This window comes from Amblyomma maculatum, chromosome 11 (assembly GCF_055883805.1).
Source record: "Amblyomma maculatum isolate TAMU_Amacu chromosome 11, ASM5588380v1, whole genome shotgun sequence".
Classification (NCBI taxonomy): domain Eukaryota; kingdom Metazoa; phylum Arthropoda; class Arachnida; order Ixodida; family Ixodidae; genus Amblyomma; species Amblyomma maculatum.
This window is the reverse complement of record NC_139354.1, coordinates 97,446,845-97,462,522: the sequence shown is the minus strand read 5'-3', so window position 1 is coordinate 97,462,522 and position 15,678 is coordinate 97,446,845. Positions and strand designations below refer to the sequence as shown.

The window sequence follows — 15,678 nt, the reverse complement described above, 5'->3', positions numbered from 1 at the left end:
GCTCCGCATCTGCTTCAGCGGCGCCGGGTGGCTTCTGCCTGGTTTCATGTTGTCGCTCGCAGGTTTCATGATGAGTGCAGCCCCAAAATGAAAGAACACGGAATAGATGCTGCAGCGGCATGTCGTCAGTGTACTATCGTCAGTGTACTATACACGTGAACAGTCTTTATATAAAAAACATTGTCGCTCAGCGGACGCACGGAAGCATATACGACATACATTGCGGCATGTTAGCTACTTTTGCCCATTTCAATCCGAATTTTTTCCAAGCCTGCACAAAAATGCAAAAAAAAAATCAGTAGTGATCACATTGAAGCTTCTTCAAGGCTAACATTACAGCAACTCCTCTGCAACAGCAAAACAGTCTTTCAGCGCTAGATGCGAAACCATCCATATATAGCACCGAAGATGGAAATAATTTCATAAAAATGTAATGTGAGTTGCATAATGCTAGCATGATATAAAGTATTAGCATAACAGTCAAAGTAGACTCTAAGGTTGAGTTTTTTATGTTACTATAATTTATATATTAGGAAATGTGTTGTATTTAAACATCATTTTAAAATGCTGTTTTAAGGTAATTTTACATATTATGCTTATAAAAACAAAGGAATGGTTTGATATTCATTACACCACTTGTGCTGTAAGCGGTAAAAAGAGGCTAATAAATGACGCAGCTGGTGATACTCAATTGCAGTGGCTGACAAACGAGTTCACTTGCTTATAAAGCACCCAAGAAACTTCTAAAGCATTAAAGAAGGGAACTTTCACTGAGGAAATGTTTCTAGGAATTCTGTTCATCACGAGTCTACTGTACAAGATTTAGAATACCTCCTGGGGAATGGTGTTGGCTCCGCCCTCACCAGGAAACTCGATAGCGACCCCATTGAGGCTCTCTTAGGGAAAGTAAGGCTAATGTGCGGAAAGAACGAGATGCTAGACGCAAGGGCCGTAACAGCGGCACTTGACCACGTTGTCAAGACGGAAGTTTCATCTTGGAGCAAAATCAAGGCAGCTTTCGTCGATGCCGAAGAAATCATTTCTGCTTGGCCGCAATCAGTAACCGAAGAAATGAACGAATTGTGGTGGCACCTCCTGTCATCCCATTACCCACTGTCACATATTCAGGTTTAGCTTACGTCGATGAATACATTGATAAGTCAATCGGTGACTTCGGGTGTGACGCTTGCACTATCTTGAAACTAGCTAAAGAAGCAGCCTCATGTACACTCTTCTACGAGGACAAGAATTATAGTCAACACCGCTTGTCCTTCGTTGAAGGACAAGGGGTGTTGACTATATTTTATTCCTCGTACATGATAAATCTTAGATGCTGATTATGGCATCTTTTTATAAACCAAACGAGTGAAATGTCAGGGCCTGCTGGTTGCATCTGACGCGGGCTGGACAAAGAGCGAGTGCGTTTCCTTTGCGCATGAACGGCGGTAGCAGAGGCACAGCTGTGGGGCGGTGGCGACCCCACCGAGGTGCGGCGGGAGGTCAAAACAGACCCCACTAGGTGAGGCCGTAAGGGAAGAGAAGCGCGCTCTCCCTCGAGACCGGCCGTGGTACAGCACACTGAATTGTGTGTCATCTTGTGTACCACATATAGTTACAGTTCATTGGTGAAGAAAATACAGAATACTGGTAGTGCCCCTATTTTCCCTGATGGCTAAGGAGTCGATGCTGTATTTGCTAATCTGCTAAGTGATATACTGAGCATGCAAGCTTACAGCTTCTGTGCATCCAGGTAGCAGCAAAAATGGCTCACCTACTGAAGCACGCCCTGAATAAGCAGCATACAGAAAGTCGAACTCAGATTCCAGCTTTATTGGAATCATCGGCAACTGAGATTTTCCTGCGATGTCCTTGCCGGCTGGCCTCAATGAAGAAGCGCCACAGATGTTGGCGGCATGACTAAATTTGTACTTCATCAGGCACATCTGTTTTCGGATGTTTTGCTATGTACTGCATCAGACAATCTGAAAAAAAGAAAGCACATGTATCTTTTCAATTCTCCTTCATCAGCCCATGCCATACACAAATAGATCTTGCATATGGCTATGCAAGTGGTACTACACAAAAATAGCAAAATGAAACATGGCAGTTCCATTTTGACACAGCCCTGTAGCACTGTGCATGTTAGAACAGTGGTTTTCAGCCATTGGACCCCTTGAGATGGGGGGAGACGTTTGATAGCAGGTCACACAAATTTGAGTCAAGGCTATAACTTAGCCTCTAAAAGGCATGCACTTGATAAGCCACACCATGGCCTGCAGAGGAGATGGGGGAGAGGCAACATGCTGGCACCGGTGTGCATGCTGCTGAAAGAATTTTGCTCCTCGCAGCACTGCGCAGCTCGCTTGGTAGATGCTTTGCATAGATGCCCAGCCCAAGTTTCGAGTTTCAAAGATGCCGGCGTCAACGAACCTAGTAAACTGTAAACACTCTCTCGCTTTCTACCTCTCGAACAAGCTCTCAATTTCTGTAGTCCTGAGTTTATTTCGCTTTGAGAAACTGCACATTGCTTTCAACCTCCATGCTTAACATTTTAACCCACTGCAAAAAATTATTGATGACTTAGGCAGGAGAAACAGAAAGGTAGGTCTAAAGATCAACACGCAGGAGACAGAAGTAATGTTTAACAGCCTCGGAAAGGAATAGCAGTTTACCAATAGGTAGCGAAGTACTAAAATTAGCAAGAATATATATACTTAGGACAGGCAGTAAGAACAGATCTAGACAACGAAAGGAGAATAACGAAAAATATGATGGGATAGGGTAGATTTGGCAAGTACTCGCAGATAATGACTAGAGCTGAACCAGGATAATTCGAATTATGGTTCCATCAAACTCGTGGAATATCCCCTTGAAAACTCCATGCAAAAGTATAGGGAAGCTGCGTCGTACATCGAACTCCAATTTCACTGGTCCTTCCCCAAAGACTATCGCACCAACCTCGGCATTTTGATGCGCGACGTTTTTCGAGCCACGCGCGGAAGGAGTGAGAGAGAACAGTTTGACGACGGCTGATCTAGAGCAGCGCCGTGGCCTTTCCCCAAAGTCGCGCCGTGAAGTGTCACTCATGCGGTTAGCACTTTATATTTATATCTGGGCCATAGCAGCCGCTTCTTGATGGATGGAAAAAGCAAGGTGCCCCTGTACTGTCCGATATCAGTGCACATTAAAGAGCCCCAGGTGGTCGAAATTTCCTGAACCCGCCACTATGGTGTCTCTCATAGCCTTAGCCACTTTGGGACATTAAACCTAAAGAGCCAAACCAAACTTACATCTCGTGATATAACAGGTAGAAAATGCAGTGTACCATATTTTTTGCATAAGTATGTTTAATTGCTTAACTATTGTATTGGTCATAACTGAAGGCCAAAGGGTTGCTGAAATAGTCACAAAACAGTTCACTTCTGCCTCTTTATTTGGTATTGTTCATTTCAAACATGCATTCCATGTTTGTTTTAATTCAACAGAACTTTCTATGTGCTTTTGTATACCATAGCTGAACAGTTTGCACACACGGGCAAGACAGCCAGCAGACATTAGGTGCCGCCCCTTGGTCAATGCAAGGTGGGGCATTACAACTGAGGCTGCTGCAGACCAAGTGGATCACCACCACTAGTCACATTAGACTATTGCAGCAGACACTCAAAGTTATGCAAAGTTAAGGCTGGTGCACAGCCTACAAAATTCCATATCATGCACTAAGCAGAAGCTGATGTTCAAAAATGCTGCATAGGGTCAAAAGAAGGTGTACATTAACTTAGCCTGACAGTGGTGCAGCACTCTATGTCAGAAACATCTTCACCTCAATCCACAATTTATTGTTGCTTGACAGAGTGAACATCTTTTTTTATAGTATATGGCTACGCAAGCTAAAGTAAGTAGGCTGGTTGGTTTATAAAAGAGCTGTGAAGAAGGGTCTAGGGCAAGTTGGAGTTTGCAAGCTGAGCCAATATTTTGACAAGAGAACTTCTCATCTGGGCAGTTCAATCATTATTGCAGGGTTTAAATGCACCCTTGCTTCTGTACAAAAGCCAGGTAGGGAAGAGGGAGGGCTAGAAAGAACTTTGAAAATCAAGTACCACCAGAATGTCATCCTTCTGAAGACCACCAATGAATTCACTGCGCAAAAGGTAGCAGCAGTTACCTCGTTATTCATTCAAGCCAAAACTCATATCATCCAATCTTGCATGATAGCCCCCGTGAATTCGTACCGGGACGTAATTCACGAAACTGGAAAAGGTCTTTCGGAAACCGAACATTTATAAACTCTTCAACTGCGGCATGCGACGATCCTTTCCACTTGAATGATGAGAAAGACCAAGTCAGTGCTAATAACGTTTGAAGGCACCCATGTACCTTGACAAATTCTGTTCTGCCATGTCTTGTACAGATGCAAGCTTGAAGCAGGGCTAGGAGTGAAAGAATATTTCCTTGGGTATCAATTTCTATGAGCCTGCAACCTGTGACAAGGTGACCTAACACGAAAATAAAGATTGGCAGCAGCAGGATAAGCTACAAGATAACCACCTGAAGCAGGTTGGATTATGACACCTGTTTCTTGAAAGGGTACAGACAGGCATCGTAAAGAGATCTAACAAGATATATGGCCACAGGGGAATACTGAGCTTTCCAGAAGAGGACAATAGAAAAAAAGCGAATCAGAGTAGACTACACCTGCCTTGCGAGACATTATCTGAAGAAAAGGATTGTGGAGCCAAAGCAGTGGTGACAAGGAAACGTGTTTAGAAAAACACTTGCAGCTTTGCTGTTGTCTGGGGGGGGGGGGGGTAGTGGATTTTACACATGCTGAGAATAAACTGTACAATTAATGCTTTATGGGAGTGTTGTCCCTACTAGCTATAGTGCAGAGGGAATGTATGTAAGGAATTGTAATTTTCCTTTCGAGACATTTGCACTACAGTAATCCCTCATTATAACGATATCGTTTTATTCGAAATATCTTTCGGTCCCGACCCAAACGCATTCATTTTAAGCCGCATTACTCGAAGTGCACGAAGAGCTTGACCCGCTTACAGCGAAGTGGCGAGCGGAGGCATCGCCGAGCGGCAGCGATGCTTTTGTGCATACAGGCGCAACAGCATGAGGCAACAATCTCTGGAGGTGTCATGCAATGGCAATGCCAATGCCTGTCGTTGCTGGTGGCGCACACCGCACGGAACGATGGGACTCGGGACTGCGATGCCGACTTCCATTGCAAGCAGTGACTTTCTCTTGCTCCTTTCGAAAATTAACAATATCTAGCCACACTATCTTTTTGTTTCCTTGACTACCCTACCAAGCTTTTACTGAATTGTCTCAATGCACTCAAATGCACGCATCAGACGAAGGGAGCATTTGCAGGTCCTTCGCTCAAACCGGACTACGAAAACATCCTCCCCCCCCCCCCAAAAAAAAGTCAGAAGTTGAGTACCCCTTAAACCTGCTTTAAATGCTGAGTCATTATCTACCTTAAATTATACCTTTTTCTGCTACTGCCACTTTTTATTTTCGTTTCCAGGTCACAGGGTTCACCGGTTCCAGGCTCAAATTCATACCCCGAGGAAACATTCTTTCACTCCTTGCCCTGCTTCTTTCTTCTCCCTCCCTAGCTTTCGTTCTTCTGAGGCAAAAGTGCATTTAAACCCTGCTAGTTATGATGGTGCTACCCAGACAAGGACAAGTCCCCTTGTCACAACACTGGCTCAGCTTGCAAACTGAGGCTTCTCCTCTACCCTTCTTCAGTGCTCTTTCATACCCTGAAGCCATCTTTCTCAAATTCAGCCTTGCTTGGTTCATGGGGTTTAAAGCACCAAAGTGGCTCATGCTAAGATGATCTAAGTACTAAGTACATATCCTAAAATACTGAAAATATATTCAGTATAATAGAATTTCTACTGGGAAAGTTCACTTACTTTTGAATATGTCGACTAAAATGGCATGGTGTGCTCCATGGTAGTTGAGCCTGCAATGTAGCAACAGGCTTCCGCAGTTAGGCTCTGGACAGCAGCTCTTTCACGCATCCAAGGTGTTCCAGCAATTTCCAGGACCAAATCGGTGTTGAGTGGCACAAGCAGCCCAGCCATAACCACACCTGCAGTTATAAAGGTGGCTCTCAGGCACATTGCAAGAATGATACAGAAAACTTAATAGCTTGAAAATGCCATGCACAGTGGGTTCATAATGTAGCAGCTTTTCTATAGGCATAGCTAATAATGTGCACTTACAATGCATACAGGAAGAACCCGAGATTATTCTGACAGAACAGTGCAGTAACCACAATAATAACACATCCTTTCTTTATGGCCATTCCATGGTGAATGCATCTGGATGCTTGACCCTCTCAATGTTTTTTTTTTATAATTTGCAGCATTTACTACAGTCTAAAGCCATTTCCCTATCTAAGGGTTAAAGATCCTATCATGTGATAGCCTTTTGAATTTTTCTGACCACTGTACGACTGTATTCATGGAAAACTCAGTGGCTATGCAGTGAAGGCTACACAAGAAAGGGAAAGAAATAGGCTTTTGCCCCCATACTGTCGGGACAGCAAAAAACCCGCACCATCCTTTCAACCTCCCCTCATCACCCCTCCCCTGAACAACCCACTGTCAGTGGCATGGAGACAAAGGCTGGACTCATTCCCTTTCTTGTGTAGCCTTCGCTGTCAAACACAAGAAAGTTGTCAGGGAGTTAAGTGTCCATAAAAATAATAAAAACCTTTAAAATTTCTGAAAAAAAAATGTATATGAGCTGTATTTCTATATTATGCATGAAGAACTTGTCACTAAAAATTCATTCATTATCGATTTAGTTCTTTTTTTTTTCAGTTCAAGGTGTCATCTTTAAGCTTTTAAAAACTAAGCTCGAAATATCTGAGTATTATGAAATCTTTAGCCAGAACATTTACTACTTCAGGATGATCTAGATCTGAGCTAGTTGTTTCATGTCAAAGTTGAAGCTATAGCCTAACAGAAAAAGACACAAGGAATACGAAAGTACATGAGGCTGACTAACAACTAATCTTTGTTCAAGGATGCAGAAGAATATGAAAGCAAAAGGAAGAGGGTAAAGAAGTGAAGGGCGTTAACACGAAAAATGCACTCAGTTGTTACAATGAAATAAATGAAGTCAATGCCGCAGGATAAGAGCAGAATATAAAGAAGAAAATGTATGAACATGGGTGCTGTAAAAGGCCAACCTGGAAGAGATTAAATCTAAAACCAATGCGTGAAGAAATGTGGCTAAACACAATCGACGACAACAAAAAAAAGGGGGGGGGAGAGGTTGGGGCGGCTAGAAGCACAAACAAGAAAACCAACTTAGTCAAACACTAGGGCACTAAAAGCTTGTAGGACTGTCCAAGACATTTCTGCTCTTCTTCAGTAGGTGCCACAGAGGCCATGCTAATAGTCATTAATTTCCACTGCTTCCAGCACGTTTTGAGTTACCTGGGTGCTCTTCCTAGCCAAGCAGGTCAGCTCGTGCACCAGTGGGCAGATCCTGTGGGCTTGCAATGCTTGCAGTGCTGAGATGTATGCCCCCCTAAGCGTTTTAATGTGCTCAAAGGTTAATAATATTGAAAAGGTGCCAAAGTGCGATATGCGTGGTTGTGAAGTGGTGTTGGCTTCAGGTTTCCCATCTAGTGTGGTAAAGTGTACATAAAACAGATTGGTAGGTGCTATAATGAACGAGCAAAGAAGCACGCAAGGTATTCCAACAATGCTTCTCGGGAGGGGGGCATTTGTCTCAACACTGCAAGCATTGGGAGCCCACAACAAGAATGTGCAGTGAATGCAGGCAGCGCTGGAAGCGGTGGCAATTAATGACTACGGGGATCTTCATCAGCACTGTCTTGTGGCACTCGTCGAAAAGAAGAAATACCTCGGACAGTTGTACAAGTTTTTAGCACCCTAGTGCTTGACTAAGTTGGCTCTCATTGGTATCTCCAGCCATCACCGTTCCACCCACCGCCCCCCCTTTTGTTATTGCGGCGCTGGTGTTTCAGCCGCATTTCCTCACATTGGTTTTAGCTTTTAATCTCACGCACGTCATTTTTTTGTGTTAATAATGCCCCACATTCCCTCTCCCTTTCACGTTTATATTCGTCTGCGCCCTGGAATAAGGATGAGTTGTTGGTCAACCTTGTGTCTTGTTGCCTTCCATGTGAGTGTGTTTTTCTGTTAGGCTATAGTTTCACCTTTGATATGTACTATTCGGGAAGAGACTATTTCCCCTTAGTTTCAATAAATAACTTACATGAAAAACACCAAACGTGCAAGCATTCTGTAGTGTACTGAGTATTCAGATGAAAATTACACACTAAGAAAATTACATGCGCACACAGAAAACACGAAGTTTGCTTAGCAATTTGACATGATGTGTGACTGCTCATGCACATTTCAGGTTTAGAATCAAAGCTCATGAAGTCATGAACCTGAGAATAAAGAAGTTTGGCCTCAAAAAGCTGAACTGTAGCCAGCATATGTATTTGTCATTCAACTTTATAAACATCATGAATCCACATTCGCTCCTCCTTTCCTAAACTTTGTTTCAAGCAGGAAAAAAAAGGGAGCACGAGCAGTCACACACAGCATGTAAGGTTGACTAGATAAGCAAACTGTAACATGTTCGGCTGCAGACATGAGCAAAATGCAGTTGCAGCGTTACAGCCTTGTCAAGAGTGCACTCCCTCAGAAAGTCGAAAACAACTTGTATCAAACTGCACTCCAGCTGTCGTCAGCCACCACAAATATGCTGAGGCCTTGTCTCAGCTCCAGTGGCCAACACTTTGCAATGCCTACGTCAGTTTAGGGCACGCTGTTGAGCATTCGGGTTAAGCATGCTGATGGCCCTAACAAAAGTAACATGAGTATGTCTATATTAATTCAGTAAACATGCATGATGCAATTGAGGCTCACAATAACACACCTGTACAAATAACAATGACCCAGCAAAACAGCACTGTCAGGTCAGCTGGCACTGTACCATGTTACAGACTGGAGTAGCGATGTGCCCAGAAATGAAAGTAGCATCCATGCAGTGCAGACCTTGAATGGCTGGAAGGTGCAGCTTCCAGCTTGAACCATGCCTGCAGTCTTTGTTGCACAAAGATCCAGCTATGAAGCTTGGGAGACGGACTCCATCAGATGCCAAGTTTCAACACCTGCATGAAGATGTATGGTAAAATTGGTGCATTTTTTTGCCTTTATGTCAGATGAAATAAAACTAAACAAGGCAATAGCTGCACCTAAAGGTATATTTCATATGGCAATAAAGTTTTTCTAGTCCTGCAGCAATATCAGTATGGCAGAGAGACAACATGCTGGGTCGATAAAGAAAATTAACCTCAAGCAAGATAGTTAAAAGCATTAGTACTGGCTCCCTACAAGGAAATTCAAATTTCACATTCACACAGAGGTTATTACAAGACATTTTCAGGCTGCTGCGTGGCGTACTACTAATGTGCCGCATGGCCTTAAACTTGTTTCCCCGCATTAAACTCTGAACTGTGAATTTTTTCTTTTGTATCCCTGTATGTGCCAGAGCACCGAACGAAGGTTGAGAGGAAGCCTTAGTTTGCAAGTCGAGCCACAGTTCTATAAAGAGGACTTGTCTTCATTTGGGCAGCTAGACGAAGACAAATCCACTTGTCGAAACGTTGGCTTGGGTTAAGATCTGAGGGTCCCCTTCTACCCCTGTTCAGTCATCTTTTAAACTGTGCAGCCACCCTGTATGTGCATGGCATTTGTCGAGACCTTACCGCAGTTGCTTAAGTAGTTTTCTACGCTCTAAACGCCACTTTCTTGAGATTAGCAAAATCTAATAGTTTGTTAACTGGAACCAGCACACTACACTAATGTTAGTTTGGCACAGTCTTAAAATAAATTAATCTCCAAAGGTGAACGCATAATTAAATTTTGTGCTATTTGGTTCAGGCTTTTGTCATAATCCTTTTTCTCACCTACCGTTATTTTCTACGTATAATGCCTCGTGTAAACCTGCCCATAGTCCAGAATTCCATGTTTCAGTGTTTGCAAATAAATATATACGTAGTGTAGCAACAAATCATTACCACGAGGGTGCACCCGTCAGTTTATAGTACACAGCCACGTGCCAATGCTAAGGTGCATACTATGAATGAAATTACTACGATTATTAGGATAATTTTTCCAATTATAAACATACGAATTCTGAAATATGTTAGCAGTAAATAAAACACAAAGTTCTGGTAACCGCGGTTACCAAGTGCCAGCTGGTGCCAGCTGCAGTTGTATTGAAAACCTACTGCTTCCATAAAATCATTGCGGAGGTAGCCGACTCAAAATTCTTTCAAAATAAAGAAAATGAGTTCACGTCCTGACAAAATATTTCGTCCTCACCTTATATCGAGTCGAATTTAGCACGCTGCTTCTCAGTACGAGCCCTCACAAGCCGCCGAGTTGTACGCGTTTGCGGTTTATATGTGGCTATCGTCAACGCGGTGTTCAGAATCGCTCACTGGGGGTCTCTCAAGAAGCGCGAAGCAACAACTCATGTTCCTGCATAAATAGATACGCGCTGTAAACTAGCTGTGGCCCTCTCCGTTTTTATTCTTCATACGCTGTCAAAATCAATCCCTGCTCATTCAATGTAGCCCACAACGGTCGCTCGAGAAATTGCACGTGCATTTCACTCCGCGACGCGCGATCCAAAGTCTGTAATTTCCACATTTGTACAATGCGCTGTGTCAGATTCGCTTTTTCATTTTTGCGTCCAGTACCTTAGAGCCCAGCAAGAATGGAATGCGAGCGGAAAATCAAACCAACGGGCAAAATACTCACCGGCTTTGCTAGTGATGACAGCACCGCGCTCGTCCTTACGTCGTTACTTTGCTCCGAAGACGCTGGACGTGCGCCCGGGAAAAGTGGCCATCTTCAGATTCAACCGTATAAGTACATCATACAAGCATACAAGCTTACGAGCAGTGTATTTGCAAACAGCAAAGCTGCGTACACAGAGAGTATCGCGGCTGCCGCGGCCGTTGCGCCCACCTACGTCGCAAGCCCATTTTTTGACCACATTTTTCGTGACCGGTTCGCCAAGTGGCCGTTAAGTGTCTCTTACTCACTCTTCTTTTTTTTTTATTTATTAACTTCTCCAATGGCTTACTATTTATAATATTACGCCTTTTTAACACTACTCAATATTTTAACATTATTTAAAAGCTAATGGGTTCAAAATTAGAAACAATTACTATTTCTCACTCTGTTTCTTTTATTTTAGTATATGGTATGCAGCGCTAACCGACAGCGGTAAAATTATGAACTAAACTGCAAGCTACAGACGGCGCGCATTGAGAGGGATAATCTTGTTACGGTGGGTTTGGCAATCCCCGGTCAGCTGATTTTTGATCGCACCCGTATAAAATGTGTAAACGTTTGTGATACTCTGAGTGCAACGTCGCAAGTGACAACTGAAGCAACCTGTCTTGCCGTCGGAACACCAAGAAGCTTCATGGCGTGTGACAAGCTGTGTACGTGCGCGTGTGCATGTCGTGTCAAATGAGGCTATGGTCGTGTACGATCAGCCTCAAGCATGCCACGCGAGAAGCATCTGTGTTTGTAGATAATCCGTGTTTCAGCGCGCGAGCGCACGTTTCGTACGATCGGCCACAAGCGTGCCATTCATTAATAAGCCGATGCGAGGAACCCCCGTGTTTGTAAATAAATAAGCCGTGTTTCTACGTGCCTGTGTGCGTATCGTGTACGATGGGCCAAGTGCGTCATTCATCCATAAAACGAAGCGAGAAACGCCTGTGTTTGTGGATTGGCACGCAGCAATTTATGTGAGGAGGGCACAGTGAAGCGGAAGCAGCCATTTCGAAGCTTTCCTCGAGTGGCTGTCTCGTCTGGAAGAAAGTGCATGAAGCTGTGTTCGGAATTAGGGCTTGGAGCGGCGAAGATCGCACCTACTGTTTAGAAAAAAATTAAAAAAAAAAAACATTGGTACGTTTGAAATTTTGTATTCGCTGCCGGGAGGCAGTGTACGTAATTATTTATAGCTATATATCTTATTGAAGTAGAATTACTTCACGGAAGTGTTTACTTGAAGGCGGAAAAAAAAAAAGAGTTCAGCATCAAAACGATTCCTTTGTAGCTTCATTGGTTTGTAATGTTCGTGTATTCTCTGTGCCCAGGGCAACAGCAGCAAGTGTGCATGGTGGGCAATGAAGATCAAAACTGCTGACCGTTTAGGCCACACTTGTGTGGATCCAAGTTGGAAATTGAGCCTTAAGCGCTTACTAAAATCTGAAACATTGTGAAAGCTGTTTTGCATGGTTGCAATCATACTTGACAAGTCTGGCAATCCACTACCTGCCTGCTGGCAGCTTTGGGAAAAAAAAAAAAAAACTGCAGTGCATCGTGAGAGTATCATTGGAAAACTAAGTTATGCCAAACAACTGACAGCTGCTAATAGTATTAACCACTTGTAGTTACCCAAGCTTACTGATTTCACGATGTTTGCAAAAGTGGAGCTATCCATTAACTTGCGATGCAGAATGAACAAGCAAGCACTTTGTTATGAATGCAAGAAGAAATTTCGAAACTGTAGTGTGCCATTAGTTCATTCATTGATCTTATGCTTTCTTAGATAGGTTTTATGCGCACAAAAAGACGACACAAAAAGACAAGGGGGACAGGACGGAGCGCATCGCTCCGTCCTGTCCCCCTTGTCTTTTTGTGTCGTCTTTTTGTGTGCATAAAACCTATCTGAGTATGAACCAACTAGCCCCACAACGCATATTACTGGAATACCTTTCTTCGACAGTGGGCCCTTTTTTGAGTGTTTCGCTGCGCTCCGTCCTGTCCCCCTTGTCTTTTTGTGTCGTCTTTTTGTGCGCATAAAACCTATCTGAGTATGAACCAACTAGCCCCACAACGCATATTACTGTTATGCTTTCTTACACAATTCCCACTTGCACTGTTTCTCCTATTCCTTGAAGTTCAGTTTAGAAAAAAATTGTCAGCTTGTTACCGCAAGTATGTCATTAGGTTGGCTTGACCTTCATAATAACACATTTGTCTGCTTTTAAATTACCTCGTAATTCTGCTATGCAGGTAGATGATGCCTCTAGGGTGTTGAAATCACAAATCTGTGCCCCTAACTTGAAATATGGCCTGATCAAACTCAATCATTTCACATGCTGGCTGACCCTTTTCTTTGCTTCACAGTCACTATATAATTATTATTACTATATTATTAGGACGCTATATTATTTGCATAGTCGTTCTGTTCGCACTACCGAGGCAAGAGCAGAAAGTCTACTTCATAGAAGTGAACTGTGGGGCTGCAATTATGCTAACCTTAATGTAAAGGACAGGACAACAAAAATATAATGAACACAGGTTGCCAAGCTCACCTTTGTTTTTTAACCTCCTTTGCTCTATATGATTACTATGGTCAGTGATGTGCGCAGTATAAAGTGGAAGTTTGTACAATTCCCAGATACCAGGCATGATTGCAGGGTTTCGAACAGAAATGAGAGTGCCTCTTTGCTGCGCTTAGCTCTCTCTGTATTCAGAAAATAACTTGACTGCATTGTTTGTTGTCTTTTCGACAGAGGCACTATTGATTGCAATTCAAGTTATCCAGCGAGATTGTTTGATTAGCTTTTAGGCACATATTTTAATTCAGCATATGGCTGCATTCTCACTCTTATTCTGTTTAGATTATAGATGAGAACGAGTCGGTGGCGGAGGGCTATATGGGTGCTGTAATGCTTTCAACAAACGTCGAGTACAACCGCATGCATCTGCCTTTTGTCCTGTGCCTTATCTTGGTACGGTGAAATGCAGGAAATGTAATTCACCACAAGTTACAAAGCACTATTAGTTATTTCTGATGAAATTCTTGAGACGGTATTTTCTCGATAGTTGGTCATCATCTTGTGAAGCAAAAAAAAAAAAAAAAACAGGCCATAGCACAATTTTTGAGCTTGGCTGTGCTCACTTTGTCTTTGTGTTCTTTTCTGTGTCCTGTTTTTTAGCTCTGCTTATTATGATGGTGCATAGTTATTTCATTATACTTAGAATTATCGCATTTTTTAATATATTTATTGACCTGATGTTGATCTGCTAATTGTCATATTTTGCAAAAAGCACTTGGGTTCTATGCAGTTTAGAGGGCTTAGGTAATGCATTACAGATTTGTTGAATCAATATTTTAAATTTTAGCTGCAGCCATGATGAAAGCTTTGATCCAAACAGCCAGAACACATCTGGCTGATTGTTAGTATAATGCATAGCACATATGACATCGATGTATATGAAAGCTTTACAAGTGTGAAAGTATTTCAGGTTCCTCCTTTCCAAGTTGCATTTTGCCTTCATAGTTAGTCTTTTTCTTGTAGACATTTTATTCTTTCAGTTACTCTTAGAGAGCTGACAGTAGTCGTAAAACATCACTGAAGGAGCAGAAATGAGTTCTGCTATTTCCTTAAATTGACATCATTTCATTAGGTAATGTCAGTGGAGCTCTGGAATGAAGACCCCACTCATAGGCTGAAGCAACTCCTTGTGTTTTTCCACCTCCTCCTTATAGCTGCGTTTATTTTTGATGTTCAGGAAACTGTGACATGGTCGCTTATCATACTTGTTCTGATAACATTGCTTAGGACACTTATATATGGGTAAGCAAAGATGTTCCAGCAATAAAATTTTGTATGGGATGAGTTCTTCAGTACCTCCAAGAATTTCTTTGGCATGATTTTCATTAGTGTAGTGGCCATGATGCATCCACTTTTCACCAGTTATACTTAATCAGACAGTTTTGAGTTAGCTTACAAACAGTACTTTCTATTTGTTTTGTATCTGTCAAGTGTTAAATTGCAGACAAAGCAAAATTAGATGTGTGCATCTCTCACTTTTCAAAATTATTGAACAACTTGTATAATTAAAAACTGGCGAAAACTATACAGTGTGCCCCAAGGATAAATTGTTGTGGTAAGCTTCTCACCATGAGCATCAGCATTTATTGTAGTCTGAATAGTATAAGATTGAAAACGCATTTGTTTTCCTCAATGTCTTCATATATACCTTGTGAACATGAAAATAGCGTTCAGCATTTTATGCTGCCTGCCATAAAGCTTACTGAATAAACCATATTTCGACCTCTAATGCTCATTGCCAACGCTACAAGAAAACAACCTTTCAAAAGTGATTCTGGCTTACATATTTTCAGCGGCCTAGCATTCTTTGAGAAATACTTGTTTCTGACAACAACCATCCTCACTAAGCCCTATGACATCCCATTTCATACCCTCTAGTTCCTCTAACAGCACTGCTAAACTAGCATCACTAGCTAGGGTTCTAGCGTTAAACGTTGCCAGGGTCAGTTTCCAATGGCGGCCTGTCCAGTAGTATTGCATCGTACCTGTACTCACCTAAGGGGCTGAAACGTGGAGGCTAACCAAGAGGGTTCTACTTAAGTTGAGGACAACTCAGAGGGCTATGGAACGAAAAATGGTAGGGGTAACATTAAGAAACAGGAAGCGCGCAGAGTGGGTCAGAAAAATAACTCAAGTTACTGACATTCTAGTAGAAATTAAGAAGAAGAAATGGGCATAGGCAGGACATGCAGTGCGAAGAGAGGATAACCGATGGTCACTCAGGGTAACAAACT

General features: G+C 42.6%; 1 long non-coding RNA gene across 5 annotated transcripts; it reads right to left on the bottom strand.

The window, feature by feature from the left end:
- Window positions 1–1,809: 1,809 nt before the first annotated feature.
- Window positions 1,810–10,954, bottom strand: LOC146174462 (uncharacterized). 5 transcript variants are annotated; one of them, XR_014701777.1, is made up of 3 exons: window positions 10,839–10,954; window positions 5,931–6,109; window positions 1,810–1,982 (listed from the first exon to the last, which is right to left on the bottom strand). It is a non-coding gene; the product is annotated as an uncharacterized LOC146174462 (long non-coding RNA). The 5 variants fall into 5 exon arrangements; XR_014701775.1 differs by lacking the exon at window positions 10,839–10,954 and adding an exon at window positions 9,066–9,175; XR_014701776.1 differs by lacking the exon at window positions 10,839–10,954 and adding an exon at window positions 9,004–9,109.
- Between the last annotated feature and the right edge of the window lie 4,724 nt (window positions 10,955–15,678).